The sequence below is a fragment of the Schistocerca gregaria genome, chromosome 1, assembly GCF_023897955.1.
Source record: "Schistocerca gregaria isolate iqSchGreg1 chromosome 1, iqSchGreg1.2, whole genome shotgun sequence".
Taxonomy (NCBI): domain Eukaryota; kingdom Metazoa; phylum Arthropoda; class Insecta; order Orthoptera; family Acrididae; genus Schistocerca; species Schistocerca gregaria.
The window spans coordinates 880,081,092-880,093,540 of NC_064920.1; the positions used below are offsets into that span (position 1 = coordinate 880,081,092).

The 12,449-nt window shown below is 37.3% G+C and overlaps 1 protein-coding gene across 1 annotated transcript in view; it reads right to left on the reverse strand.

Moving 5' to 3' along the window:
- Positions 1-226: 226 nt before the first annotated feature.
- The window catches only part of LOC126273510 (E3 ubiquitin-protein ligase RNF103-like), a 130,578-nt gene continuing 118,355 nt past the window's right edge, over positions 227-12,449 (reverse strand). The window contains exon 11 of the mRNA XM_049977039.1: positions 227-1,105. The gene's annotated coding sequence lies outside the window, so the exon portion shown is untranslated. The remainder of the gene's footprint in view (positions 1,106-12,449) is intronic.

The window sequence follows — 12,449 nt, forward strand, 5'->3', positions numbered from 1 at the left end:
TCTATATATAAAAACAAGAAATAATGATTATTTGCAATGAGCACTTCTCTCTTCATCTGTTAACCCAAATGAACTTATTGCTTCACTTAGGGAAAAAAGTTCATAATGTAGTTAGCACATATGGCACACAAATTCATTATTTTTTAATCATAGACATCAATTGGGACATTCGAACAGTATGATTTCAATTTTCTTTAAAGTTGTATATATGCAGAATGTACTAAGATCTCTCTCTCTCTCTCTCTCTCTCTCTCTCTCTCTCTCTCTCTCTCTCTGTGTGTGTGTGTGTGTGTGTGTGTGTGTGTGTGTGTGTGTGTGTGTGTGTGTGTGTGTGTGTGTGTGTGTACGTACATATACATATAATGGTACACGAGGAACAACAACATTTAATGACAATATGTACACCAATTAAGGAAAACAATTTTTAAGGAACTTGTTTCTATGCTTAAAGGAAATATAATACAAGAAAATGACAGAACAACAAAATATCACGGTTTTGTGCCACCAAATTTTAGGGAATGTATATGCAGCTCATAAGTATACGTGGCACAGTGAAATCTATGATACGTAAGGAACACATACATATTATAAATTGACATAACTCTCCCAATACTATTTTGCTCACTGAACAGTCATACTTCTCACAATACACATCATTGGAATGTAGTTTAATGTTATCATGGGTAGAGAAATCATAACAAAAAGCTTCTATTGCTCTGTCTCCTTTTTTCCTCTCAGTAGAAACAATGTGAGTTCTATAGCTCTTATGAATTTATATTTTACCAGACTCCAGCAGAATTAAAGCTCAATTCAAACAACTTATTATTTTCCTTTTTAAATATTTCTGTATATTTAAATTATAAATATAAAAGCTTTTAAAGATTTGTGTATATATAAATTATAAATATAAAGGTAACAAAAACAGATTTATGATTACATGACATATGGCAAATATAAAATTAAACAATGACTTCTGAAGAAAGTATTTCTTAATCTAATTTCAAATGTACATGATACATCAATATTTTTGATCAAAAGTGGCGAGATTGATCAATGTGATGGGACACTTCAGCGGGGAAAGAAATATCTGCATATCCATGTGTTCCTGAAAAAAAAAGTACTTTCAAACATTCTGTGCATCTGATCTTATAAAATAATATTTGACTAGTAAATATTGTTTCTACAGGGGAAAATTGTGAGTTAAACAATATCGGAAGAAAATAAATTGTACATTTGACAATATTACGAAAAGGGTAAACTGCTACTCACCATACAGTGGAGTTGTTGAGTCGCAGACAGGCTTGACAAAAAGACTGCTAAATACGTAAGCTTTTGGCCAAAAGGCATTCTTCTGAAGAAGTAGACAACTCAGACAACTCCCCCCCCCCCCCCCTCTCTCTCTCTCTCTCTCTCTCTCTCTCTCCACACACACACACACACACACACACACACACACACACACACACACAGAGAGAGAGAGAGAGAGAGAGAGAGAGAGAGAGAGAGAGAGAGATATGAGACCACTGTCTCTGGTCTCGGCAGCCAGAAACAGTGGGCAGTGAATGTGAATTGTCTATTTCAGGAGAAGGCCTTTTGGCTGAAAGCTTACTCATACTTCATGCAACTGAACTTTTCATAGTAAGTAAAGATGTGGCAATAAGTCAAATGCTTTTGGAAATTGAGGAATACCGCATCTACCCAGCAGGCCTCGATCCATGGCTTTCAGTATATTATGTGAAACTTTTGGATTCACATGATCGTCGTTTGCATGGTCCATACTGGTTGGCACAGAGGGAATCATTTTGTTCATGGTATCTCATTATGTTTGAACTTGGAATATGTACTAAGATTCTAGAACAAATGAATGACAAGGATCCTGGATGGTCATTTTGTGCATGGCTTGTGGTGCACACCTTGTAAACCGATGTGATATCTGCTTTCTTCCAGTTACTGGGCATGGTTTTTGTTTGAATGATGTATGAGAGATTGTAGTTAGAAGAAGAAATAACTCAGCTGCCAGTACAGTATAGAATCTAATACGTGTTCCATCAGATCCTGGAGCTTTGTTCACTTTTAACGGTTTCAGTTATTTCTCAATACCATTGACACTAATATCTACTTCACTCATCTTTTCAGTGGCACAAGAATAGGGACAATACTTCTGAATGTTCTTTCGAAAAGGGACATTTGAAATAGGATTTAAGCATTTATGCTTTTGCTTTGCTACCCTCAATTTCAGTTTGTCTTGTACATGAGTGTAGTAGACACTAACTTTGTTACCATTAATAGCCCTTATGTATGACCAGAATTTCTTTTTACATTGTGAGAGATTATGACATGTTTTTACCCCATCTGATATGTTTTCATCCCTGGGTAATTATTGTTCTCTCTCTCTCTCTCTCTCTCTCTTTTCTGCTATATTTTCAATACTGTTATATGAGTAGAATGTGGTATATGTAAAGATGTTCAAAAAAATATGAAACTTTCCCCCCTTTAAATTTACTGTTCATATATTCCTTTTGGTTAGGCTGATTCCAGGAATAATTTTAGTCTGGTTGAACAGCATGCTAATTGAAAGTTATAGTTAACTGAAATTAGCATTATAGTTCAAAATGTGTAAAACTTTGTGGGCTAATCGGCATATTTCCATGTAATGCCACATGCCACTGTACCATTCTAAAATTAAGTATTCCTATTGTCAAGTAACATACTTAATTTTGCCTGAAACTATCTTCTAAAATAATTAGATTTGTAGTTACAATCTATTATCATTTTTCATTGCACATTTTGTCATAACCACTGTTAGATTCCGAATACTGGCTATATACTTTCATTACTTTAATTTTTCTGGATGATATGACGGACAGCATTTAGTAATTAACTTACTAATTGATAATTTCATGTAATTTACTATGTTTTTCAATATGGCATTTATACATGAAAACAAGGGTATCCATATTGTGGAACAATAACAGCGTCCGTGTTCTTTTCTAAATTTCCAACAAGTAACATTACCTTTAAGTCAAAACACAACTAGCTTTTGTAGTCCATTTGAAATAGTAAAATCTAATCACTGCCAATTTTCAAAGTATCATGTAGTTTACAAAACACCTGTTTATTTGGTCCCAAAATTGGCAGTCTTCAGTCAGAATGTAGACTTTCTTCTGTCGGGGATGTGTCAAAATACATAAAAGCACTCATATCTTGTGTCAAATTGTGTAAGAAATATTATAGAAACTGTGTTTGTAAGCTGATCTGGAAACTACAGACTGTACCACACTGAATTATTGTACTTGGAGTGACAAACTTCACCACAGAATTGCTAATTATTCTGTGGGCTAGCCTGATACAGGCACTAATTACTTTTTATATCTAACAAACTGGTCACTGTCTCAACGGAAACAACTAAATGTGGATAACTATACAAATTAATGAAACTAATTGCTGAACTGTTGAGCCATGTGCATTACTGAATAGAAAGCTTTCAATAATCAATAAGATTTTTGCAGTTCTATTTTAACTAAAGACTGGAGATTGCCTACATCAGGTTAAGGACCTTCAAGATTTTTCGATAGTATTCTGCAACAGTAATTGTTGAAGGCCTCACGTGCTGCTCTCTAGACAGCCAAACAAGTTTCATTCAGTATCTCTATAGCTATAGCACTATCTTTAGAAGTTTCCTTACAGTGATTGTGTACCATGGAGAGTCCCTCCCGCCATGGAATCTCTTGCTGGGCACACATCTAACCAATACATGGTCAAATATACTTTTAAACTTGAGCCATAGTTCTCTACATGTTCCTGTTTTGTGCTAAGAGTTTCAAGTTCCTCACTGAAACATGACATTGCTGCTTCTGTAACTAGATTAACATAATGTTTTCTACTTTTTTTAGTTCGACTTTGTACTTTGCTAATTATTGTTTCTACTAGTGCCTCATTGTCACTGATGCCAGATTTGAAGTGGAGATCCTCAAAGAGGTCTGGTCTACTTGTTACCATTACATTTAATAATTTGCATCATGGGTGGGGTTCCAAACTATCTGTTCTACGTAGTTTTCAGAGAAGGCATTTAGCAAAGTTTCACAGCTTGTTTTGTCATGCTCATCACTAACAAAACTTTAGTTATCCCAGCTGATTGTTGGACAATTAAAGTCACCTCCAATACCTACAGTCTCAACTGGGAAACTTCTGTACAAGCAAACTGAGGGTTTCTCTAAAGATTTCACTTACATCAAGAGGCAAGTCTGGCAGTTAGTATCAGCGATAGGCATAAAATTAAAATTGTTATTGGATCCTTCTACTAAGTTTTGCCTGAACAATCTCGCATGCCGCTCCAATTCCTACCTCAACGGATTCGAGTTTCCTCTCTACTATAACCAATAGACCACCTCCCATTTCCCAGAAGCCCATCCCTTCATTATATGCTTACATTTTCTCCAAAATACCTCGCTGCTGTCAACTTCAGATTTTAAACATCTTCCTATACCTATTAGTATGTGAACTTCACTGCTTTTTAGTTGTGCTTCAAACTCTGGTACTTTGTTATGAATGCTTCGGCACTTAACCACTTCAATTTTAATACTCTCACCTGTGTGGGGGGTATTTCTTTGGATCTTACATTCATATTATGGGTCTCCCACAGCTATCCTTATCAGGAATAGATGGAGTTGCCTAATCTAAAAAGAGCCTTGTGTGCACTCTACAACAGCCAGTTACCTGGGTAACAGCCTCTGATGTGCATTATACGTCTGATCCATTTAGAGGGTTCACCACTGTATGGCACAAGTCCCAGAAATCACAGTCTAGCTTGTCACAAGAACTTTGCAGTCTCTGGTTCAAGACTTCCACTTGACTCAGAACCAAGGGGCCACAATTTGTTTTGCGGACATGCTACAGATTGTGAGCTTTGTTGAAACTCCATGAGCAAGCCTGGTATTCTTCTCTGCCAGTCGTTGGAATGACACTAGTACAACTTTGAAACCTAGAAGACAAGCATTGCTTGTTCCAACATGCACCGAAATCTTCAGTTGGTTGCACCGTTTCCCTCATAGGCTGCTGGCCTGTTCGTCATGTTGAATGAGGTCCCTAGGTTTACACACTGAGTGTACATGGTGTTCCTTACTCTCCCTTGTTGCATTTTCCTAGGGGGCACCATTACTTTCCTTACATTTGAATTGCTGATGGTTAATAGACCTTCCCTTTTGTGTTTGCCTCTCCTCAAAATGAGAGAGAGCATGTTTCTCAACTAGTGAAGTGAGTCTAATTGGCTCATTTTTGGTTTCAGTTGAAGATAGCAAATCTTAATTAGGGAGATGGACATAACATTCTGAGTTCTCCGGGTTCTTTTTTAGTGTACTTCATACCAACCTTCTGTGTGCCATTACTTAAGAACAACGTAATCCATTTGTATGCAAGTCCTCTGGTATGCTACATTTCAGTTTTTATCTGTTACACAGGGTGTTTGGAAATTCCCATTACAAAGTTCTAGGACTTGTAGAAGGGAGTGAATAGGTTCACTAGATGATGACAGCTTCACACCTTCCCATCGGCATGATGAAGAATGTATTGGGATTCATCAGACCATGCAAACATGTTTCCACACTACAACCATTTGAAAATATGTTGGTAACACAACCACTTTCAAAAGTAACTGATTAGGCGTGACCCAGTACATCACTTGTTTTATTGTTCCACATATTAATAGCTAAAGAATTTGCTCATGTACTCATTGATGGGTTCTCTTCAATGCGATCCAGTATGTCCTTTTCAAGTTCCAATGTGCAGCATCTCCTTGGAGCACCATGGTCACACCTGCTGACAGTAAAGGTACACTTTCTTGAAGCCGTTGCATAATTGTGGTGAAAAGGCTATGTGATGGAGTTGGATGTTGTGGAGAACAACCTTGACAAAGGTGATGAGCAGCTCTTCCATTACCATGAGCTTCAGGATTCAGAAGGATTGTGTCAGTTCTTCAGCAAATGTGTGCTGAACCATGTTACTCTAACAATCACAGACACTGGATAAGGCTTGAACCAGGTCAGAAATATAAGGGTAGATGTCAAATCATGCCAGACGATTCCACCACATAACCACCCACCCACGACTACCATCTGCATATATACCTAGCATACATGTTTTCAAAATGGCTGTAGCACAGAAACAGTACCTTTCCGGACATGTGTCCCTATTAAAAATATTATGTTCTCACTCCTCTCTACAAGTCCTAGAAGCTTGTAATGGGAATTTCCAAACAATCTGTATTTAGTGATCCACTGTGTCAAAAACCTTTGACAGATCAAAAAATATGCCTGCAGTTAGTTGTTTTATATCTAACAGATCTAGTACCATATTAATGCTGTCACATGAAGTTGTTTCTGTAGAGCTGATGTTTCTGCACACATGTTGTTATATATGCAGTATAACCCCCCCCCCCCCCCCCTTTTTTTTTTAAATTAAGCCCATCAGTATTTTGTACATAATTTTTTTTCTTTAGAAAAGCAGTATGAAATAGTGATAGGCCTACAGTTGTTCAAGTCTTTATTACCACCTTTTTTGAAAACAGGAATTACTTTTGAGATTTTTCAGTGACTCTGGGAAGGTACCTGCTTGAATGTACAGGCAAAGAGACCGAGTTTGCTGTTTAGCAAAAACGTGTGCACAATTTTTGACGACAGTTGCTGAAAACAGTTTTTGATGCTCCTGAGCAACAGTCATACAGTAATTTTTAAATGAACACACTGCCATTTGTTTATTTAATTACAAGCCAGGTTTCAGCCTTTTATGTCATTTTTTAATCACTTTTACTTTGTTGTTAGATTTGTCAATGTACTCATCATTGTGCACCATTTTAGACTGTTTTAGCACACTTCTTAGGATATACGTGCAGCTTTTACATCACCTGAGTAGTTGGGCAAGTTATTAATACGTTTACATAACTTACGGTGAAGTGACGAAAGTCATGAGATACATGATACATAAATGCCAGCTTCATCAATGCACTGCCCTTTTATACCTTGTGTACGGGATGCTACCACCCTCTGCATTTGTGCCTATCGCTATCCCATGACTTTTTTCACTTCAGTGTATTTTTGCAAGATGATTTTATAGGTAGTGTAATCCAATTGTTGTGTCCCTCATTGTTTTCTGTGAAAATGCTTCTTTGAAATGTTGGCCTATTGTAACGAAATATTTTAAATATATTGTTGACATCATTTACTGCATATATGGCTGTCCACTTTCCCTTACTTAGGAGGCTGTTTCCTTCATCTAAATTATCCTGACTGTAATATCTTTGGAAAGTTTTAGGTGAGACGGCATCTGAGGTATCTTTGTTTAAAAATACATTTCATATGAGAGCTTGGTGATCACTGAATCTTGCACTGTATTTTTGCAGTGCTGTGCTAAGTTTATTTCTGTTTACAAAAATCTCACCTGAGGCTATCTCGGATGTAGGTGTTATTGTGATGTACAAAAATTTCAAGCTATTCCATTAAATACACTGTATGAGATTTGTGGAAGTAATAGAGTATCGTAAGATCTTCTATGTTTTCAAATGGGTGTCCCGTGGTCTTTAAGTGTGTTGCTATTCCTGATTTCGTAAATTGGTTGTGTGTGTAACGGTTGATGTGTTCCATGAATCTAATTTGAAAATTCATGTCAGTTTGTCCGATACAGTAGCTTGAGCAAGATTTACATGTTATTTTGTACATTCACGAATCTGAGGACGTAATTTTTTTAAATTTTTTTGTATTGTTTACGGTGTCAACTAATTTCTGTTGCAGATTGTTGTTTGTCGAGAAAGCTACTTTCACTTTATGTGACGTTAAGAGGATTTGCTTATTATATATATATATATATATATATATATATATATATATATATATATATATATATATATATATATATATTAAAAACAAAGATTCCAAGACTTACCAAGCGGGAAAGCGCCGGCAGACAGGCACATGAACAAAACGCACAAACACACACACACACACACACACACACACACACACACACACACACACACACACACACAGAATTACTAGCTTTCGCAACCGATGGTTGCTTCTTCAGGAAGGAGAGGGAAAGACGAAAGGATGTGGGTTTTAAGGGAGAGGGTAAGGAGTCATTCCAATCCCGGGAGCGGAAAGACTTCCCTTAGGGGAAAAAAAGGACAGGTGTACACTCGCGCACACACACACATATCCATCCGCACATACACAGACACAAGCAGACATATTTTTTTTAAATATGTCCTTTTTTCCCCTAAGGGAAGTCTTTCCGCTCCCGGGATTGGAATGACTACTTACCCTCTCCCTTAAAACCCACATCCTTTCGTCTTTCCCTCTCCTTCCTGAAGAAGCAACCATCGGTTGCGAAAGCTAGTAATTCTGTGTGTGTGTTTGTGTGTTTTGTTCATGTGCCTGTCTGCTGGTGCTTTCCCGCTTGGTAAGTCTTGGAATCTTTGTTTTTAATATATTTTTCCCATGTGGAAGTTTCCTTCTATTTTATTTACATTCCTTCTAAAGATCAAGGAATTTCTTTCTTTTTTGTTATTTGTCTCAGCATTCTGTCTATCACTGAGCAAGGGAAGTTACTGGTTATTGCAATTTGCTTAATTTTTCTATGTCATCTTTATTTACAGGGATTTTATTTGTTCTGTGTATCATCGTTTTGTATGCAACTTTCTTGTGTACATCTGAGTGACGTGATGTGGCATGCATCCTGTTGCTGGAAGTGGTCTTTTTTCTGTATGCCTGGAAACTGGGCCTGCAGTTTTTGTTTTCTATGCACAAATATAAAGTTAATACTATTGTTTTTGTGGTATCCAGCTGTGAAATTTTCCCTCTTGTGTACGTTATCAGGGTGTATACGTGGACAAGGAAAAAATAAAGTTTCCCGGATTTTTCTCAGATTTCCCGGTTAAAAACACATTTTCTCCCAGATGAAAACACACTTTTTGCGTGTTATTAAGTGACTGTATATTTTCCCTCGGAACAGTAAAACTTATCAATCCTTTGAATGGTTATGCTTTTACACACGGGTGTAGAATTTCCCGGCACTTTAGAAAACGAAACTCAGGGAAGAAAACTCCTTTTGGAAAGATTTTTGATGTGCAGCAACATGCACGCTGCATATTTTCATATTACGATAGTGTAAATTCGAATTCCACCAAACACTGCATGTTACTTTCTGAACCATTGTAATCAAGATAGCGATGCATTTTTGTAAGCCAGTCATAGCTCAGGTCACGTGATCCCGCCAGCTGATGATGGCGGCGGACAGCCCACAGGACATGTGATGTAGTCAGCTAATAGCAACATCAATTATGTAGCGCGGATACACAAACAGGAAAAGTTAATGTTCTAAGTTAATATACATAGTGTTGCTACAAGAAAAGCAAAGCTTTCACATATAATGTTGAGATATCTTAAAATTTAACACGCACAAAAAATATCACACAAATGTGCCTGTAAAATTTTTAGGTGAGTCCAGTGACTTGTCCTCAAAGTTTTCCACAAATAAATTAGATAACGACATGAATGTCTGATCTTCTGGACTCTAAATATTTCTAAATGTCTCGTCATCAAACACTCTGTGATTTAAGAAATCTATCATACATTCTCGCACATAGTTCAACTTGCACAAAAGGAAATTTACTTTGAAAGTAACGATTTTCACACCATTCGCAATATTTTCCCATGACCTGTTATAAATAGGCTCATTTCAGTACTCGTCAGACAGCACTAGATAACAGGTGCCACTGCGCTTTGACAGCTGCTATGATGCAGGAAGCCTGTATGTTCGTACGTGTAGAACATCAGGAGATCTTACATTATCTCATAAAAGAAAAAAGACATCAGAGGATACTCCAAGAGCATTGGAATTTCGTGAAGCATACTAAAATGGCACATTTTAAGTTCATACTTTAAAGAGCACATTCGTATGTCCAGATTCCCAATGAAGTAGGCCTCGCCCTGATGTTAAGCTTTTCAGTTGGGTTGCGGGATTTAAATTTTCTTGGTGTACCAGTGCTGTGTTAACTCATGTATGATTCTTTATTATGGCATAATGCCATACGTCCTAAAACATGAAACTTGCACTTGAAATGCAAAGAGCAGTTAAAATTAGCCAATAGCGTGGAACTAAACACTTCGTTTCAAACACATTGACTGACTCAGCATAAAATATTAATAAAAACGAAATTTATTTAGCAAACCAACAAAAATAACTTCATTGTTCTACAAGGCGATTAATGCATGGCTGTCAGAAAAGTGGAAATAAAATAAAATCTGAAACTAATTAAGTATATTAGCCTTCTGTAATTATGCGAATGTATTTTAATTCACTTGATAGCTCCCGGCCACAGAAATCTATTTTGTTTTCAGTTGACGTGATAGCAGTAAATGAAGAGGTCACGTGGAGACTACACACCTCCCTACTATAACTCTGACTGCTCCGCACATCAGCCTCGGATCTACGATGTTTCCGAGCCGGGGTAATACTAAGATAGTGGCGCACCCCTCCCCTCCCTCGGGGGTTTGAGATACGGCGTCAAAAATTTGAAAAAATCGAATTTTCAAAATTATTTTCATTCTGTAGCGCACATCTTTCTGAAGGGTCTGATACATAAAACATATATGATCGAGGAAATGTAAGACATGTTATTTGGTCTTAAGTGTGCCAGAGTGCAGTGCCACCCCGCTTCGCACAGCATTCTTCTACCGCACGTCACTGTATTTCGCTCCGTGGAATTGAAACGTGTATATTTTGTACTGGATGCCATCAAACTGTATTCAGGACAGTGGAAATCAAAATGTCCTGTGGTGCCTCTCCTGCCCCTCTTAAAAAAATTGGATGGCATTATTTGCAATCGGGAGAACAAGAACTCTTCAGAAAATTTGCACTCTTTATTGCCTGTTAGTTAATAACTCCCTGTTTTGGGTGACATAAAATTAAATATAGGATACACAAAACGAGTAAAGACAAGAGACAAGCAATTTCTTCAATCCTTAGCTCCTTGCATTTTTTTGTCTCTAATCTTGCTACAGCTTTACATGGCGTGCTTTCCTTTCTGCGAAAGGATCTATTACCTCATCAAAGTTCATCAAATGTTTTGCTACATGAAAAAATCGAAATATCGCTGTCTAATACTGCGTAAGCTGTTAATACGAATAGAACCCAAGACTGGTGTGGTTTCTCGATCTGATTACGTCTATTTTGTCACTGTCTGCTAGATAAAACAAAATAGGCCTTTCTAACACTGCATCGTAACACACAACAAATAAATGAGACTGTTTTTCTCCAAATGGTAATTTTTAAAACACAACAGAATATAATACATGAAGACCAACATAAAATGTCTCTTAGGCCTACTAAAAGCAAAAAGCTTTATGTTAGAAAATAGTTTCACATTTCATTCAATAGTTTCTCAAGCATGAGATTGAAAATTAGTAGTTCGAGATTTTTATATAAATTTGTAATCATCATATTCTTCCCTAATTTGTGTGATGTCCCCGTTTCTTCTCTTTCCTCGTTCTAATAAACAATCTTGTCATGACCAATTCTGGAACTAGTCCTGCCTTTGTCAAAACTTATTCACTGGTTAAATTCACTAACCCTGCCAGAATCACTGGTTTAACTATCCCTGATTATTCTCCGGATAGGCATTGTTATGTTCGTACAAACCATTTTCCGCGCTACTTCCAGAATAGAAATTACGCGACTGCCAGACAGGGACTGTACAACTGGCCCTTACTAGTGTAGCGATCTGGGCAAAAATTTGACAAAATTTCATTTTCCTGGATACACCGAGAAGATCATACGTAATCTTTCTTACCTGTTAGTCTTATTTCCACTCTGGTAGTCTGAAACTATGGATTTCCCTAGTAATTATAAGAACACTGATCATTCGCAAACACAATCAACCACATAATCAGACAGCGATTGGCACTCACTCATTTGGCTTTACTCCACTCAGCTTGTATAGGTCGGTCCCCTTTTGCCTGCATCACGTACACTATGCACACATTCAAAAATAAACTTATGTTGTTGTTTTTTTTCTGCTGATGTCATCGGTCCCTAGGCTTACACACTACTTAATCTATCTTAAACTAACTTACGCTAAGGACAACACATATACCCGTGCCTGAGGGAGGATCCGAACCTCCGACGGGAGCACCCACGCGAACCGTGACAAGTCGCCCAAGACTGCGCGGCTTATGATTCATTCAGAAATCAACTTACAGAGTGGGTTCAAAAACCAACAGGGATGCACATCAAAATCATATGAGTAATCGATAGACCAAAGTGCGCTGGATGCTAGGCGCTTTATGAAACAAGGTTTTTTTCTCCTCCAGAATATGAATTTGGTTCCCCCTCCAATCCCTCAACATGCAAACTACCCTTAAATCCACAGAAAGAACCACAGTTAACCATCTAAATCCTTA